This window comes from Lontra canadensis, unplaced genomic scaffold (assembly GCF_010015895.1).
Source record: "Lontra canadensis isolate GAN:19392208 unplaced genomic scaffold, GSC_riverotter_1.0 scaffold240, whole genome shotgun sequence".
Taxonomy (NCBI): Eukaryota; Metazoa; Chordata; class Mammalia; order Carnivora; family Mustelidae; genus Lontra; species Lontra canadensis.
Genome location: NW_022631234.1, coordinates 259,900 through 279,202, shown reverse-complemented (window position 1 = coordinate 279,202; position 19,303 = coordinate 259,900). Strand labels below are relative to the sequence as shown.

General features: G+C 42.3%; 1 protein-coding gene and 1 pseudogene across 1 annotated transcript in view; both read right to left on the bottom strand.

Moving 5' to 3' along the window:
• Positions 1–19,303, bottom strand: part of LOC116862399 (butyrophilin-like protein 1) — a 119,358-nt gene that overhangs the window by 79,181 nt on the left and 20,874 nt on the right. The gene's annotated exons all lie outside the window — the stretch shown is intronic.
• LOC116862415 lies at positions 110–10,258 on the bottom strand (annotated as a pseudogene).

The following is a 19,303-nucleotide window of genomic DNA, read 5'->3' as shown; positions in this document are numbered from 1 at the left end:
GTATGGAAACACAGTCCCAGAGGAGGAAGCGAGAGAGAAGGAGAAAATGTGGGAACCATCAGTCATGTTGTAGAATGAGACTCCCCTTCCTTCAGGTTCAGGAAAACCCCTACCCTCTGAGGAATTGGCACAATGTGTTCTCCATTAGCAGGGAGGGAACAGAATTTATTTTCATACATCCCCACAACCCAGAACCCCTTTTCTGGGGATTCCTGTTACCAGCCTTTCCTCTCCACATCACTCCTACAGACCCCCAGGCCCCACTCACTTCTTTCTGCATTCCTGATCTCCATTTCCCAGTAACAGCACCCTGATGTGATGCCTTCATGACCCAAGACACTATAAACCCCATCATCTGAGCCCTTGGATGAGTTCTTGAATGTCACACTCGTGTTGTCATCAGAGATAGCAAGGCTGGAATGGGCAGACTCTGGATCCAGACTGACAGTCACTGCAGAGACAGTTACCAATCATTCAAGGACTTGCCCTACCACATAACAAGGCACACAACCACCACCCCACCCCCAGACACCTAGCTGCATGCAGGGAGGGCTAAACCTCATGAGATAAGAGCCTTCTGCCTCAAGCACACAGCCTCCAACAGGAAGAAGTAAGCATAAGACTGATCTGGGGGCTAGACATGTCACAGGGCACTTGAGGGCCAGACAGGACTCCAACACTAAAGAATACCCACTTATATCCAGTATCAGCCACACCCAGTAATCTCAGCTACATGACTTTCACCACCCCATCCCACCCCACCACCATTGATGATGCCAGCATCTGTATCACCACCAAAAGCTGAAGGAGATGTCAGCAGCCATGGGATAGCCGTAGCAGCACCCAAACAGCAGAAGTAACTCACAGGCCTGGAATTTATCCTTCCACCAATCTACAAGAAAACCACATTGCACAAATGTGAAAAACAAATCAGAGACTTGAGGAGACCAGCGTTGATACCTATCTCTGAAATACACTGAACCAAGAGTTATAGGGGAAAATGTTTTGGAAGCATTCACCTGATGAATTTATTTTTCACTCAGTCTTTCTCTCTCTCTCTCTCATTCTCTCCTCTCTCACACACACACATGCTAACACTCTATCTCATACATCCGCAGCCATCATGCTACAGTATTCCCATGCAACCCAAGCCATAAAGCTTAACACCATTGAGGGCCTGGGTACTGTCCTAAAAAGAAGACTTTTTGCACAGATTTCATTATCAAAATATTCTTTCTCAATCCCTAGCCACACATCCATCCTGAAAACTAAGTTTTCTTGAGAAAGAACTGAGGAGATCAAAATTTCTGAGGCCTCCATTTACTTTTAACAAACTGGCTGAACTGAACTTGCAGATTGATTCAAAACCATGGTAGAGCAATACAACTGGGAGGAACTACACTTGGAGGAGGACTCTCAGCCATGGGTGAGGAGAGTTCAGGACATGGCACCAGAGAAATCTTGCCCCATCAAGAGGTAATGGAGAAGATTCAAGGAAGGAGAGAGAAAAGTTCAAAGCAAGAAAGACTTACATCTAGTGAAAGAAAGTAATGAATTTGCTTCCCTATATCATAGAGTATTACAAGGAAAAACATCCCTGTGTGTAAGGGGAAACCCAAAAACATTGGTCTAGTCATCTGCATTCTCCCTATAATCACCTAGAGAGATCAAAAGCAGCAGGAGACACCACACATGATCAGCCCCCAAGTATGGCTGTGTCCTATGCCCCAGAAACTGTGAATATGTTTTGGCAGAGAGGACTTTACAGATGTAAGATTAAGGAACTGGAGATATGAATGGGGCAGGGGTAGAATAACAATTTTTCCAGAAACCTAGATGGAACCTCAAACCCAATTATCCTAAGGACCATATCAAGCTACCCTCTATAAAATGAGGTCCTGAAATGAGCAAGAGAAGAATAGGGGACCCTGTCCCTCAGTGACACAAAGCATAAACTCCTCCAACCTTCATACTCCCTTTTGGGAAGAAGAAAAGAAGTTAACTGATCCCAGCAAATGTTTATCTGTCATAAGACCCTGAAAAGTCTACATGGTAAAGCTGTTACCTTCAATAGGACAAAGACTCCAGAACAAAATTAGAACGAGTATAAAACAAGAATGGGACACTTTCTTGAATATTTGCTGACAACATGGGACCCCTATTCTCCCACAGGTTTATTCAGTAAAGTAGTATGTCCAGCTCTGATGATTTGCTTATACCTACAGATCACATGAAGTGGGTGGACATGTCACATTTTGAGAAAAGGGAACTTTACTTGTTCTTCACTAAGACATTAGCTGACAGCAAACTCTATATTTCTGTATGACAACTGACACAGATTAGCAAAGAAGAGGAATCAGGAGGAGGAAAAGAAGGAAGAGGAGAAAGGGAGTTGGTGTTCCATTCTGAGACTCTACAGTGAACCTAGAGCTATGCTGTGCACTTCTGTGATCCAAGCACATTCTTCACCTCATTTCCAGAGCAAGCTGCTCATTAGAAATTATTCTTCCAATTTCATTAATAAGATCAGATTAGATATTTGTTCCCATCACATTATGAGCGCACCAACATGAAAGTGATGATTCTACTCTAAGTATGTCTGTCCTTACAAAATAAAAAGAACACATGTAAGGTACACTTTAAAACACAGACATTTCAATCCAGTAGAGAATGGGGTGATGCTTAAAGAAGACTATTTAATCCACATTTTAACAGGTAAGTCCCAAGATTCAGTGAGTCTCTCTAAAGAATTTTCCTCACACATCTGGTCCCCATAGACTCTTACACCCCTGGCTCCCCCTTTTCTATTCTCACCGACTGTGTCCCTGATTATAAATACAAGGAGTCAGGACAGAAAAGGCACATGTTATGGATTCAAAAGGCCCAGATTCATAACCCACCCCATTGCTAGAGGGTGCTCTGGATAACCTTTCATAGCATTAGCAACCCAAGGATCACACTCCTCCCCCAATTACAACTGGAACGGTGAGATGGCCTCATTATGTGAAGTGAACTTAGTTAGAAAATTACTTCCAAACACTTTAAAATAAATATAAGTCTTTTCAGAAATCTCTGAAACATATACCAAGGAGTTTTTTATTTTTTCCACACCCAATAACTTGCATGTCCTCTGTGTACTTCCCACTCTAACCACCATGGCTGTCATTTGTGGTCTGTCTTCTACCCAAAGCCACCCAAAGTGTCTCTTCCAGTCTCAGCCACCCAAAATGTCTCTGAGAGGAATCACAGGCTCTCTACTTTCCTTCTCATCTCCTCCTCTCATCTCCAATCACCTTTTCTATCCCTGATTTACGCCCAAATGTTCTCTGGTAAACAATTTTCACTCCTCTGAGCTTCTCCTATTGAAATCCTCACATATTGCCCCTAATAAATCTAACCAGTACTGAGCCCATCAGGTAAATCCAGAATTCTCTTAAAAGGAGAGATAATGGTTGCGAACAATTATATGTTACTGTCCTTTAAAAAATTAATTTCTTGGGGTGCCTGGGTGGCTCAGTGGGTTAAGCCGCTGCCTTCGGCTCAGGTCATGATCTCAGGGTCCTGGGATCGAGTCCCACATCGGGCTCTCTGCTCAGCAGGGAGCCTGCTTCCCTCTCTCTCTCTCTCTCTGCCTGCCTCTCCGTCTACTTGTGATCTCTCTCTGTCAAATAAATAAATTAAAAAAATTAATTTCTTAACGCTGTAATACAAACATGTACATAGGATTTTGTATATAATGACCAGTATCTCACAAACCTACTACCAGGACTCCCTAAATATCCTGGAGGCTCTGGATCTGAGAATCAGAACAGCTAAGCTAAAGATAACTATTTCCAAAACAACCATGAAGGTTAGGAGGAAGATACCTGGCTTGGACAGGAGTCAGAGCATGCAGAAGTAAAATGAAAACCATCACTCCAGAGAAACAGCAAAAAAACAACAACAACAACAAAAAAAAAAAAAAAAAAAAAAAAAAAAACCAGGAAAACCAAAGCAAGATCCAAAAAGAGGTAGGAATTTCAGGGTTAAATGGATTCAGAAAAAAGGATCCCTTAAGGAAGACCTGAGTCCTAAGCAGGCAAGCTTGATTTCTGAAATCTTCCAGAGACAGCAACTTCTGAAGTACATTGTCAATGCCATGGTCCAACTGCCCTTACAAATGACCACTCTGTTGTCACGGCACCAACAAAACTCTCTGTTGAACAAGGTGTGTCCAGAGGGTGTTGCTAATTCTAACAGCAACCTACAGTAGAGGATGGGTCAGAATAGAGGCGGATCTGTGTTCCCATGGACAGTCCCTGCAGTATTCAGAAGGACACAACAAACATAACAAGGAGATCAGGGACAACAACCCCATCCTGGTGTGTGGTCCAATGACAGAGAAGGTGGAACAGTGGAGGCTGGGGAGGTAAAGCCACAGGAAACTGAGTCACTTACCTGCAGACAGTTGTGCCTTCTTCAGGGCTGAAAGGGAAGACACCCTGGTGACACATGAGCCAGAACAAGTCTGAATAGTATTGATCTACTGGCACTTGAATCCTCTCTGTGCTACAGGTGACACTATAACAGAGTAAGGAAAGAGGCTAGAGAGAAGATACCCTTCTGACATGGGCAAACAATAGGATGTTTTGGGAAATTCCCTGGACCGCAGCTCAGAGAGCAGGCATTGCAGGCTGAGTTCCATGCCTGCCTGTTGCTACTGTATGACCTTTGCCAAGTTATTGTCCTGAGTCTTAAAAACCACAACATTAAAAATAAAAACACTGAGAAACAAACTGAGGGTTTTGAAGGAGAGAGGGGTAGGAGGTTGGGTGAGCCTGGTGGTGGGTATTATGGAGGGCACATACTGCATGGAACTGGGTGTGGTGCATAAACAATGAATTCTGGAACACTGAAAAGAAATTAAAAAAAAAAAAAGAAAGAAAATGTAGTTGAATAGCAAAACCATCAAAATGACAGTTAAAATAAAAATCAAAAGAACTTTTGAGAGGAGTCAAGATGGCGGAGAAGTAGCAGGCTGAGACTACATCAGGTAGCAGGAGATCAGCTAGATAGCTTATCAAACCATTCTGAACACCTACAAATCCAATGGGAGATCGAAGAGAAGAAGAACAGCAATTCTAGGAACAGAAAATTGACCACTTTCTGAAAGGTAGGACCAGCGGAGAAGTGAATCCAAAGCAACGGGAAGATAAACCGTGGGGGGAGGGGCCGGCTCCCGGCAAGGGGTGGAACAACGGAGCACTAAATCAGGACTTTTAAAAGTCTGCTCCACTGAGGGACATCGCTACAGAGGCTAAACCGGAGTGAAGCCCACGCGGGGTCAGTGTGGCCCCAGGTCCCGCAAGGTCACAGAAGGATCGGGGGAGTCTGAGTGTCTCAGAGCTCGCAGGTATTAGAGTGGGGAAGCCGGCTACAGAAACAGAGCTGAGGAGTGAGCTCTCAGCTCGGGGTTACCTTGAACTGGTCGCAGGCTGGGTGATCTAGGAGCGTAGCCGGAGGCCAGGGATACGGGAGTAATTGAGAACTTTTCTCTGAGGGCGCACTAAAGAGTGGGGCCCTGAGCTCTCGGCTCCTCCAGGCCAGAGATTGGGAGGTCTCCATTTTCATTCCCGTCCTCTGGAACTCTATGGAAAGCCTTCAGGGAACAAAAGCTCCCAAAAGCGAACCTGAGTGGATTACTTAGCCTGGCCCCTGGTAAGGGCAGTGCAATTCTGTCTGGGGCAAAGAGAGTTGAGAATCACTACAACAGGCCCCTCCCCCAGAAGATCAACAAGAAATCCAGCCAAGACCAAGTTCACTTACCAAGGAGAGCAGCGAAATTCCAGAGGAGGAGAAAGCAAAGCACGGAACTCATGGCTTTCTCCCCATGATTCTTTAGGCTTGCAGTTAATTTTTTTTCTCTTCTACTAATTTTTTTTTAACTTTTACCCTTTTCTTTTTTAACGTTTTTTAACTAGTTTACCTTAACAATACCTTTCATAAAAAATAATAATCTTTTTTGAACCTTCATTATTATACTCATATTTTATCCTTCATTGTATTTAACTCTATTTTTTTGTATACACATAGGGTTTTTTCTGCTAAGAAATTTGGGGTACAACTTCTTCTAGTAGATCAAAATATACCCTAAATCTAGCTCCGGGCTTGTTCTACTCTCAAGCCTGAGCAATTTCTCTCCACTTTCTTTTTCTTTATTCTCCCAAACAACTTGCTTTATCAACTCGTTTTTTAGAAATTAAAAAAAAATTTTTTTTCGTCTTTATAGGCATATTCCGTCCCTTCACTGTTTACACTTATATACGTTTTTCATTCTTTAAAATTTTGGGAAGTAGTTTCTTCTGAGAGACCAAAATACTCCCAAAATTAAGTGGGTGACCCTGTTCTACTCCCCAGTCTAATATATATTTTTTTCTTTTTTGTATTTTTTTATTATTTGTTTTCTTTTATTAAATTTTTTTTTCTGAACTTTTTATCACCTTTCACCCCACCCCCCATGATTTGGGGTCTCTTCTGATTTGGTTAAAGCGCATTTTCCTCAGGTCTTTGCCACCCTTCTAGTATTTTATTTGCTCCTTCATATACTCTTATCTGGACAAAATGACAAGACAGAAAAACTCACCACAAAAAAAAAAGAACAAGAGGCAGTACCAAAGGCTAGGGACCAATCAAAACAGCCACTGATAATATGTCAGATCTAGAGTTCAGAATGGTGATTCTCAAGGTTTGAGTTGGACTCAAAAAAGGCATGGAAGATATTAGAAAAACCCTCTTGGGAGATATAAAAGCCCTTTCTGGAGAAATAAAAGAACTAAAATCTAACCAAGTTGAAATTAAAAAAGCTATTAATGAGATGCAATCAAAAATGGAGGCTCTTACTGCTAGATTAAATGAGGCAGAAGAAAGAATTAATAATATAGAAGACCAAATGACAGATAATAAAGAAGCTGAGCAAAAGAGGGACAAACAGCTACTGGACCACGAGGGGAGAATTCGAGATATAAATGACACCATAAGATGAAACAACATTAGAATAATTGGGATTCCAGAAGAAGAAAGAGAGAGGGGAGCAGAAGGTATATTGGAGAGAATTATTGGAGAGAATTTCCCTAATATGGCAAAGAGAACAAGCATCAAAATCCAGAAGGTGCAGAGAACCCCCTTCAAAATCAACAAGAATAGGTCCACACCCCATCACCTAATAGTAAAATTTACAAGTCTTAGCAACAAAGAGAAAATCCTGAAAGCAGCCTGGGAAAAGAAGTCTGTAACATACAATGGTAAAAATATTAGATCAGCAGCAGACTTATCCACAGAGACCTGGCAGGCCAGAAAGAACTGGCATGATATATTCAGAGCACTAAACGAGAAAAACATGCAGCCAAGAATACTATATCCAGCTAGGCTATCATTGAAAATAGAAGGAGAGATAAAAAGCTTCCAGGACAAACAAAAACTGAAAGAATTTGCAAACACCAAACCAGCTCTATAGGAAATATTGAAAGGGGTCCTCTAAGCAAAGAGAGAGCCTAAAAGTAGTAGATCAGAAAGGAACAGAGACAATATACAGTAACAGTCACCTTGCAGGCAATACAATGGCACTAAATTCATATCTCTCAATAGGTACCCTGAATGTTAATGGGCTAAATGCCCCAATCAAAAGACACAGGGTATCAGAATGGATAAAAAAACAAAACCCATCAATATGTTGCCTACAAGAAACTCATTTTAGACCCGAAGACACCTCCAGATTTAAAGGGAGGGGGTGGAAAACAATTTACCATGCTAATGGACATCAGAAGAAAGCAGGAGTGGCAATCCTTATATCAGATCAATTAGATTTTAAGCCAAAGACTATAATAAGAGATGAGGAAGGACACTATATCATACTCAAAGGGTCTGTCCAACAAGAAGATCTAACAATTTTAAATATCTATGCCCCTAACGTGGGAGCAGCCAACTATATAAACCAATTAATAACAAAATCAAAGAAACACATCAACAATAATACAATAATAGTAGGGGACTTTAACACTCCCCTCACTGAAATGGACAGATCATCCAAGTAAAAGGTCAACAGGAAATAAAGGCCTTAAGTAACACACTGGGCCAAATGGACATCACAGATATATTTAGAACATTTCCACCCAAAGCAACAGAATACACATTCTTCTCTAGTGCACATGGAACATTCTCCAGAACAGATCACATCCTGGGTCATAAATCAGGTCTCAACCGGTATCAAAAGATTGGGATCATTCCCTGCATATTTTCAGACCACAATGCTCTGAAGCTAGAACTCAATCACAAGAGGAAATTTGGAAAGAGCCCAAATACATGGAGACTAAACAGCATCCTTCTAAAAAAATGAATGGGTCAACCAGGAAATTAAAGAAGAATTGAAAAAATTCATGGAAACAAATGATAATGAAAACACAATGATTCAAAATCTGTGGGACAGGGCAAAGGCAGTCCTGCGAGGGGGAAGGAAAAGAATAAATAAAACAAGATGAGATCAGGAGGGAGACAAACTATAAGTGACTCTTAATCTCACAAAACAAACTGAGGGTTGCTGGGGGGAGGGGGTTCAGGAGAGGGGGGTGTGGTTATGAACATTGGGGAGGGTATATGCTATGGTGAGCACTCTGAAGTGTGTAAACCTGGCGATTCACAAACCTGTACCCCTGAGGATAAAATTACATTATATGTTTATAAAATTTTTTTTAAATCAAAATAACTTTTAACTATTAAACTTCTATTCTCCTATAGACAACTAGACTAAAGGGTCAACCAAGAAAAACAATTTTAACCAGAGGAGACAAAATTTTAAAAATAAATAAATAAATTCAGAAGAGTCCAAAGAGACAAATGAAAGTAATGTAAAATTGAATGATTTATTATGACATTAAGAATCTCTAAGGTGAAAAAACGCTTAAGTTATTCATTCAATTTTATGCACACAGCATTGCAAGGCCAGTTATCTATATGCATTTGATTTTCTAAACAATAGAAGAGACACAACGTCTGTGGAAACACTGAACCCGTAAAAGTCAGGTAGATATCCTGGGGCCAGTGGAGAAGAATTTTAATAACTAAAGAAATTTCATGTTTAAAAAAATTGGTAGCAGTGTGAGAGGTACTCAGCATAAATACAGTCAACATCTAAATCTGTTTCTTCCTTTTTTAAGGGATGCAGGGTTATTCAGCAATAAGTCAAAATGTGCATTTCAATAAATTTTCAATAAAAAATGGTATTCCTTCAAAGAACAATACACTATGTCCAACCATTCTTGATTACCAAAAGAAAATGCATACTACTAACAAATTTCATCCACAGAATTTTTGTGAAATGAATACAAATATCAATTGCATCCCAAAATAAAGAAATTTTCACTTAAAAAAATGTTTATTCCATCTGCTTTCAATTTGCTTTAAAGGTCAAAAATCATACAATGTAAGAAAATGTTTTATGGAATAAAGTATAGATTACTCCAGGAATGTAAGAAGTTATTATTACATCCAATGATTTCCAGAAAAGAGAGATATGGGAAATAACACAAAAGGGGAGATGAAATGTGGACCGGGATGTTAGGTGACCTCTAGGGTAAAAGTGGCCAAACGTTCTCAGAAAACTCATCACTGGACCACTGACAATTTATCCCACAACATTCCCACCAAAGCTCTGCCCAGTCCTCTACCCAACACTTTGTGATCAGTACCTCCAGGAACTGCGGAGGAAAGACTCTCCCACGATGGTGTTATGTGAAGAAATCACACTCCTAAATTTAATGACCACATTTATTTATATAGTTTCTCTAAAATATTCCAGAGTATTCAGGATAACTGAGAACTAGTTGCACTGAAGGCTGAAAAGCTACAAAGGAGGTGGGTAGATAACCCAAGATGCACAACAGACTCCAGTGACCACCATCATTCCAGGTTTCAAAGCACCATGTGCGAAACAATAGCCCAGATGGGGAAAGCCCATGGAGCAAGTTCTGCCTCCCGCCAGTTTCCACTTCTGCACCAGGGACGGGTCCTCATGTCTTTGCATGAAACAGAGAGGGGACACTATGGCTTAGGGGGCAAGAGACCCAAGGATATTCGGACAGTCACTCACCGGCCAGGTAAACAGATTTCCTCGTCTGAAAGGCAACACAGGAAACAGGTGAGCTGAGAACCAGAATGTCTCCTACAAATGTGACACAGAAACTTCTGGGAAAAGGAAACAATGTACCAATATCGGCCTGGAGTTCATCTGAAAAAAAAAAGTGAAAAATACACATAAACTCCCATCACTAAGAGCAGAAAAGACTGTACCTGGAAAACACACAATAGCATCTATATGTCTCCATGAAGATCTAACTCCAGACCCCTTGAGCCTCCACAGCCCCACCTGTCCTCTCTGGTCCTCTTCAGACCCTGCTCCTGGCCAAGGGCCTACTGTCCGCTTCTCCTCTGCACCAGCTTCCACACTTGTCTGTCTTGACCCTGCCCTGCCTTACTTCTGGCCTTCAGTGCCTCCTCCTTTATCTGCTGGTCCTTCTCCTTGTCTGTGTGCAGTTTCTCCCATTCCTGCATATCCTTGAGCTTTGCAGTATGTTCTCTCATGATGTAGAAGACAGCCCCAAGGAGTAGGAGCATCAGCACAGTCAGGATCACCATGAAAGCCAGCTTCCAAGGAGAACTCTGAGGGAAGAAGGGTTCTGTGCCCAGCCAGACACCCCATCAGGGCACTGCTCAGTATGGCCCAGCCTAGCACACACAGGGACCCCAACCACATAATCCCACCCTTCTAGGAGTGGGAAGTAGTACTTACCTGGGATGAAAATGGCCATTGACTTCTCCTGGCCTAGGATGGGGTTGAGGACTGAGCAGGACACATTCCCTGAAGAGCTGTCCCTCACCACAAGAGTGGCCTCTATGGTGAACAGCCCTTCAACATCTTGCGCTTGGGTCTCAGAGAACGTTGGGAACTTCTCTCCACTGAGAGCTCTCCACTGCACTTGGGGCTTTGGGAACCACCCCGAGGCCATGCACACAACTCGGACCCCATCCTCCTCTGGCCCTGTGATGTGCACTTGAGGGGCAGAGGCCACACCTGAAGAGAGAAGCTTGAGAGCACAGGGAGGCCACCCAGAGCCCATGGATTCCAGCAGAACCTTCCTGTGCACAACTCCATGCACAGCACTGCATTTTGGGGGCTCTTTGGGGGGAGTGGTCCTTACAAGGATTAATGTAAGGGGTCCTGCCATGGAGAACAGAAGGAAGGAAATAGGGACCTGTGGCAGGCCCAGAGAGTAGGCTCTTCTCCCCAAACATGAGGGTGGGAATTCCATCACCCAGAGGGATAGAAGGAGGAATTTGGCTCCAGAATCCATCCTTCTCTCCTCTTCATAACTCACACACTCTGCAGGGCATCTGCGGGCACACCCACTGCCACTTGGTCATCACTTCCACCAACCTACATACCTCCTGAGCTTGCTCCCTAATATCCACATCTCTGGTTTAGCTGTGCCAGGATTCCTCACAGATGCTTCAGACTCAAATCCTGAACTAATTCATGTTTGGCCCCATCTGTGATAGGATAATGTTGAATATACCCCCAATCTTTCATTCTTCTTTACATCCAGCCAGCCCTCTGCCACCTACTGTTAATGCCTTCACACTCTGCTTCTGGGCTCCATCCTGTGACTTGACTCAGCCCCTGAGAGTTCAGGGAATGAGACTCTAGCAGAGGTTGGAAACTGCTTGTGCCATTGCCTTGTCCTCTGCCACAGGACAGACATCTTCAGGCTAGCGCAGCCTTTCCAGCTGAAGCTGTCCCAGATCAACCAATAGGCACCTGGACAACACCAGCTGAGCAAAGCCAGCCAAGGTTCAGTGGCAGGACAAAATATATTAAAAGTAAGAAGCTTATTATCCCTGTTGAAAATAGGGAAAGAGAGCCCCTTCCCATCCTTTTCTTGTAGCATTTACTTGAGGTGTTTTCGGTGTTTTCTCTCCTCTTTGAAATGTATATAAGTACTTTAAAAAAAAAAAAAAAAGAAAAAAAACAAATAGGTCTTTTGCCAGTTCTGTGATCCAAGAATGTGTTTCTCAAGGACCTGGGAGCCCTCACTTTGAAGTGTTCACACCAAGGAGGACAGCAGCCCTTTCTTCCCCTTCTCTGCCAGGGTAGGAGCCTAACCTCTGAGGGCACCACGATCCACGTGTAAAATCACTACCTGGCATCATGATGGGAGAATCGGTTAAAAAAAAAAAAATACACTACTGTAACTTTTATTTGTCTGGGAAAGTCTTCATCTCTCCTATTCTGAATTATTTCCTTGCTGAATTCTTGGTGCTATATATATATATATATATATATTTTTTTTTTTCCCCTCTTAGCACATTGAATATATCACACCACTCCATTCTGGCCTGCAGAGTTTCTATTGAAATTTCCAGAGTATATATAAAAGTGTTGAATCACTATATTGCACACCTGAAATGAATATAACACTCTATGTTAACTACAATGGAATTTTTTTTTATTATATATAAGGAAGGAGAATTTGGTTTTCCTCGGAATAAAGCCAATTAGCTAACTTATATGCTGACCCAATTTCCAAGAAATATAAGGTGCACCATCTAGGACAAATAGTGCTGGCAAGTCCACCTACATGAGGGCTCATTACTGTTGATCCTGAGAACATGTATGGGATGAGTTCTGTCTGCATATGGAAGAGATGAGATTTCTTCTGTCTCTGCATTTCTTGATAGAATCTCTGTGATGCACAGCACATTGTAGTTAATGCTAATTTAATAATAAAAAGAAGCTTTCTTCCTACTGTCTTAGGGACAAGATTCTGAGTTGGAAGATTATAGTTTTAATTATATTTCCCGTACAAGACAGAAGATTTATGAGTAAGACCTGTTAAGATTAGCCAAACACAGCCCAGATGAACTGAACTCCCTGAATGCCTGATTAAATACATGCTTGTTGTTATAGGCCATTGAGATTTCTATGCCTGTGTTATACAGCATTATAGGAGCAATCTGCAGCTTCCACATAAAAGCAATATTTCTACCACTAAACAATCAATTAAAAAACAAAAAAACCCTGTGAGTACCTGAAGTCTCTTCGCTCCACGCCTCCAAACTGTGCTTCTCCCCAAATCTCCTCACTCAGATGGGTCTATTTTCCAAAACTCTCTGATGCTGGAGTGCTCCCTTCCCACCACACTGCCCCTACATGAATGCAGGAGGCTATCCTCTCCACCCCATAACTACATCCAGGCCTCCAGCCTTGCTCACCTTCCATACACCTTCCATCACAGCTGCGAAAGCAAACCTGCCCTCACACACCTCGCTCCACTGCTCTGTTGAAAATTCCCTCAGCCGTGCATCTAAACAGCATAAGAGGACATGAAGCCTTTGATGGTCTGGTATTACCACCCCCACTACCCCGCAAACAAAACTCCTATCCACTTCCTCCCCAATACCACCATCTGCACCCTTCAGGGAGTACACACTCCATTCCCAGGACAATTGGGTTGACTGCTCAGACCCACAATCACCATGCTGTGTATGCCCCACACAGACCCATCAACCAGAAGGCCATTTCAGAACACTGTCTGCTTCACTCAAATGTCTGCGTAAGTGTGCGTTACTCATGGGCTTCTCCTGATAAATCCCTTCTCTGTGCACCTGGACCAGGAACACCTCTATATTCTGGATAGTCACTTCTCACCACCATCTTATTCACCTCAACACCAATCATGTGGCCTCTCTCTCTGCCCAGACTCACCAGCCACACTCCTCCCTCAGGTGTCTCACGTGGGTTGTTCTTCTGCTTGGACTCTCACCCCTAAAATATTTATTTGGCTAAATCTCTACTCACCACCATCTAACAGTGTCTATAACCTATCTATTTGGCTATTTATTGTCTGTATCATATAAACTCTAGGGCAAGGACCTTTATTTGTTACACTGAGATATCCAGGTGCAGAGAACAATAGCTATCACATACCAGGAGTTCTATATATTTAAGCTGAATAAATGAAGAGTGAAAGACCCATTTTACCTCTTTATAAATTGAGGGCTATTAACTTAGACCCTGAGGTGGCTCCGAATTCCAATACTGCAGGTCTCTAAATATCGATCAGCACCCAACTGCCACCTTCAGTTCCAAACCGGCCTCTTCATAGAAGATTCCCATTCAGAAGAAGCAGATATACAGCCCATTGTCAAAAGCCTGGACATTGTGGATGCGCACAGCAGCCTCCCCCTGGGTGAGGAAATCCTTCACCAGTGAGGTTCGCCCTCTGTGCTGAGCCAACTGCTCTTCTCTCTGCTCCTGTTGGTTTTGATAGATGAACACTGCTTCTGAGAACCTGGAGCGGAACCACCGCAGCTCCATATTCTCCATATCACTGGCCAGGGACACACGACATGGCAGCGTGATGTCCGCACCTAACACTGCCAAAATGGGTTCCGAGGGGCCAATCACCATAAACTCCTCTGTGGACACAGACATAGGAGTGAGAAAGCTGGAGAGATGCAGGACAGGAAAGGGATCACGCTGTCAGGAGGGAGGCCCTGACTTAGGGATTCAGCTGTGACAATTCGTAATGGAACAATTTTATCCTACAACTTTGAAACACACAAATGGTGTCAAAGCGACCCCTCAGCAGCCTGTGGTCCTGGCTCCAGGCCCTTCGGTGAAGGACTCTCTAACTTTGTAAGTCCAACCTTCCACAGGCATCACAATCACCAGGAAGCCCTCTTAAACACAGACAACTGGGCTCTACCCCAAGGCCTCCTGGTTCAGTAGGTCTGGAGTGGGTCCAAGAATGTGCATTTCTAAGGAGGTGGTGAGAAGCTTATACTGATGTTCCAGGGACCACACTCTGAGAACCACTGCTCTAACCTGCTTCCTCTAAGGACAAGACTGAAAACTCACCAAAGAGCACTACTGTGGCCTAGTGGTAACATCCTATTCATTGCATAACACCTGGAACTTCCCTACCCCACTCCTAAAGTTATTGTTTTTGCCCATGTCTTTTTCTTCTACTGAATTATATGTGTGCTAGACACTAGACCTCACAGTTACTTCCATTAAAACCTGCCTTCATTCCACTGCTCACAGGATGCAAATCACAAACTGTGTCCAAAGAAGGTTCATCCCACTGCCCCCAGCCCCTCGCAGGCCTTGGTCTTCTGAGACCTGGTAGATATGTCACAGCAGGACACTTTGGCAGGACAAACCCCACCTACAACCAAATACTGACTTCTCAGCTCCTGTGCTACTCAAATTTGGCTGAGTCACTATCTGTCTCACCAGGGGGATGACAATTACTAGTCTCCCTGTGACATCCTCCCTCCAGTCAATGCCTGTGAACCTTTAAACCTGTAAGCAAAACCATGTCCATCCTCTACCAAAGCACTTCAATGATTCTGCAGTTGCCCAAGTGATCCCAAGCCCATTAAGGAAGACCCTCCCTGCTCTCTGATCCCCAACTCCTGCTTCTCTCACCATCATTCATTCTGCTCAGGCCAACACTCACCTCCTCTTCTCCTTGAACACCCAGGTACACCAACAGCTTTCTCTGGCTACTCCTCACTGTGGAGAACTTCTTCCCATGGGATCCAGACAGGCTCCTACCACCTCCTCCAAGTCTTTGTTGCAATCTCACAGCATACAGTGACCACCTTATGGGGCACTGCTGCCAGCCACTTGACATCCTACAGCCCTGACTGCTGCACCTGCTCTATGTCCTTGTCCCATGCTCTCCACTTCTCTAACAGACATAGACTGTATGCAATTGTGGTATTTCAAACTCGCTGTCCCTGCCAGAATGTAAGCTCTGTAAAAATAGAGACTGACTGCTTTGTCCACAGAGTAGCACCTAACATGTACTCAGTACCCTATAAATATTTGTGAAATACAAGTACCAGTAAAGCCAGGAAAGAAAAAACCAATAAAACCAGGAAACAAAAAATAAAGAGAATTATTTTAATATTTTTCATAGTGAAATTCACATTTTTTACATTATAAGACATAAACTCATTAAAGAACTCTCATACTCCCCTGCCCTTATTTTGCACTTCTGGGATTCTTCTTATGTGTTTAATTTCTTTTTTTTAAATTTTTTAAAATTTTTTATTTATTTATTTTTGTTTGTTTGATTGTTTGTTTTTATTTATTTTCAGCGTAACAGCATTCATTGTTTTTGCACCACACCCAGTGCTCCATGCAATACGTGCCCTCCCCAATACCGACCACCTGGTGCCCCCCACTTCCCAACCCCGGCCCCTTCAAAACCATCAGGTTGTTTTTCCAGGGTCTATACTCTCTCCTGGTTCACCTCCCATTCCAATTTCCCTCAACTCCCTTCTCCCCTCCATCTCCCTATGTCCTCCATGTTATTTGTTATGCTCCACAAATGAGTGCAAACATATGATAATTGACTCTCTCTGCTTGACTTATTTCAGTCAGCACAATCTCTTCCAGTACTGTCCATGTTGCTACAAAAGTTGGGTATTCATCCTTTCTGATATAGGCATAATACTCCATAGTGTATATGGACCACCTCTTTCTTACCCATTCATCCGTTGAAGGGAATCCTGGTTCCTTCCACAGTTTGGCGACCATGTCCATTGCTGCTATAAACATTGGGGTACAGATGGCCCTTCTTTTCACTACATCTGTATCTTTGGGGTAAATACCCAGTAGTGCAATTGCAGGGTCCTAGGGAAGCTCTATTTTTAATTTCTTGAGGAATCTCCACACTGTTCTCCAAAGTGGCTGCACCAACTTGCATTCCCACCAACAGTGTCAGAGGATTCCCCTTTCTCCACATCCTCTCCAACACATGTTGGTTCCTGTCTTGCTAATTTTGGCCATTCTAACTGGTGTAAGGTGGTATCTCAATGTGGTTTTAATTTGAATCTCCCTGATGGCTAGTGATGATGAACACTTTTTCATGTGTCTGATAGCCATTTGTATGTCTTCATTGGAAAAGTGTCTGTTCATATCTTCTGCCCATTTTTTGATAAGATTACCTGTTTTGTGTGGGTTGAGTTTGAGGTGTTCTTTTTAGATCCTGGGCATCAGCCTTTTGTCTGTACTGTCATTTGCAAGTATCTTCTCCCATTCTGTGGGTTGCCTCTTTCTTTTCTTGATGGTTTCCTTTGCGTTCAGAAGCTTTTGATCTTGATGAAGTCCCAAAAGTTCATTTTCACTTTTGTTTCCTTTGCCTTTGGAGACATATCTTGAAAGAAGTTGCTGTGGCTGATATCGAAGAGGTTACTGCCTATGTTCTACTTTAGGATTCTGATGGATTCCTGTCTCACGTTGAGATCTTTTATCTATTTCGAGTTTAACTTTGCGTATAGTGTAAGAGAATGGTCGAGTTTCATTCTTCTACATACAGCTGTCCAGTTTTCCCAGCACCATTTATTGAAGAGACTGTCTTTTTTCCACTAGATATTTTTTCCTGTTTTGTCGAAGATTACTTGACCATAGAGTTGAGGTTCCATATCTGGGCTCTCTACTCTGTTCCACTGGTCTATGTGTCTGTTTTTATGCCAGTACCATGCTGTTTTGGTGATCACAGCTTTGTAGTAAAGCTTGAAATCAGGTAACATGATGCCCCCAGTTTTATTTTTGTTTTTCAACATTACCTTAGCGATTCGGGGTTTCTTCTGATTCCATACAAATTTTAGGATTATTTGCTCCAGCTCTTTGAAAAATACCAGTGGAATTTTGAGCAGAATGCAATGAAGAGTATAGATTGCTCTAGGCAGTATAGACATTTTGAAAATGTTTATTCTTCCGATCCATGAGCGTGGAATGGCCTTCCATCTTTTTGTGTCTTCTTCAATTTCTTTCATGAGTGTTCTGTAGTTCCTCAGGTACAGATCCTTTACCTCTTTAGTAAGGTTTATTCCCAGGTATCTTATGGTTCTTGGTGCTATAGTAAATGGAATCGATTCTCTAATTTCCCTTTCTGTATTTTCATTGTTAGTGTATAAGAAAGCCACTGATTTATGTACATTGACTTTGTATCCTGCCACATTACTGAATTACTGTATGAGTTCTAGTAGTTTGGGGATGGAGTCTCTTGGGCTTCCCATATAAAGGATCATGTCATCTGCGAAAAGAGAGAGTTTGACTTCTTCATTGCCAATTTGGATACCTTTTATTTCTCCTTGTTGTCTGATTGCTGTTGCTAGGACTTCTAATACTATGTTGAACAAGAGTGGTGAGAGTGGGCATCCTTGTCATGTTCCTGATCTCAACGGGAAGGCTGTGAACTTCTTCCCATTGAGGATGATATTTGCTGTGGGTCTTTCATAGATAGATTTTACGAAGTTCAGGAATGTTCCCTCTATCCCTATACTTTGAAGTGTTTTACTCAGTAATGGATGCTGGATTTTGTCAAATGCTTTTTCTGCATCAATTGAGAGGACCATGTTGTTCTTCTCTCTTCTCTTATTGATTTGTTCTATCACATTGATTGACTTGTGAATGTTGAACCATCCTTGTAACATTGTGGATGAATCCCACTTGGTCATTGTGGATAAACTTTTTAATGTGCTGTTAGATCCTGTTTGCTAGGATCTTGTTGAGAATTTTTGCATCTATATTCATCAGTGGTATTGTTCTGAAATTCTCGTTTTTGGTGGGGTCTTTGCCTGGTTTGGGGATCAGGGTAATGCTGGCTTCATAAAAAGAGTCTGAAAGTTTTCCTTCTGCTTCAATTTTTTGAAACAGCTTCAGGAGAATAGGTGTTATTTCTTCTTTGAAAGTTTGGTAGAATTCCGCAGGGAATCTGTCAGGTCCCAGACTCTTGTTTTTTGGGAGTTTTTTGATCACTGCTTCAATCTCATTACCAAATATCAGTCTATTCAGGTTGTCAGTTTCTTCCTGGTTCACTTTTGGGAGTTTATAGTTTTCCAGGAATGAATCCATTTCATCTAGGATGCTTAGCTTATTGGCATATAACTGTTGATAATAACTTCTGATGATTGTTTCTACTTCCTACATGTTAGTTGTGATCTCTCCCTTTTCATTAATAATTTATTAATTTGGGCTTTCTCTCTTTTCTTTTGGATTAGTGTGGCCAATGGCTTATCAGTCTTATTGATTCTTTCAAAAAACCAGCTTCTAGTTTCATTGATATGTTCTACTGAATCTCTGGATTCTACCTCATTGATCTCTGCTCTAATCTTGGTTATTTCCCTTCTTATGTGTGGAGTTGGTTTGATTTGTTGTTGATTCTCCAGTTCTATAAGGTGTAGTGACAGCTGCTGT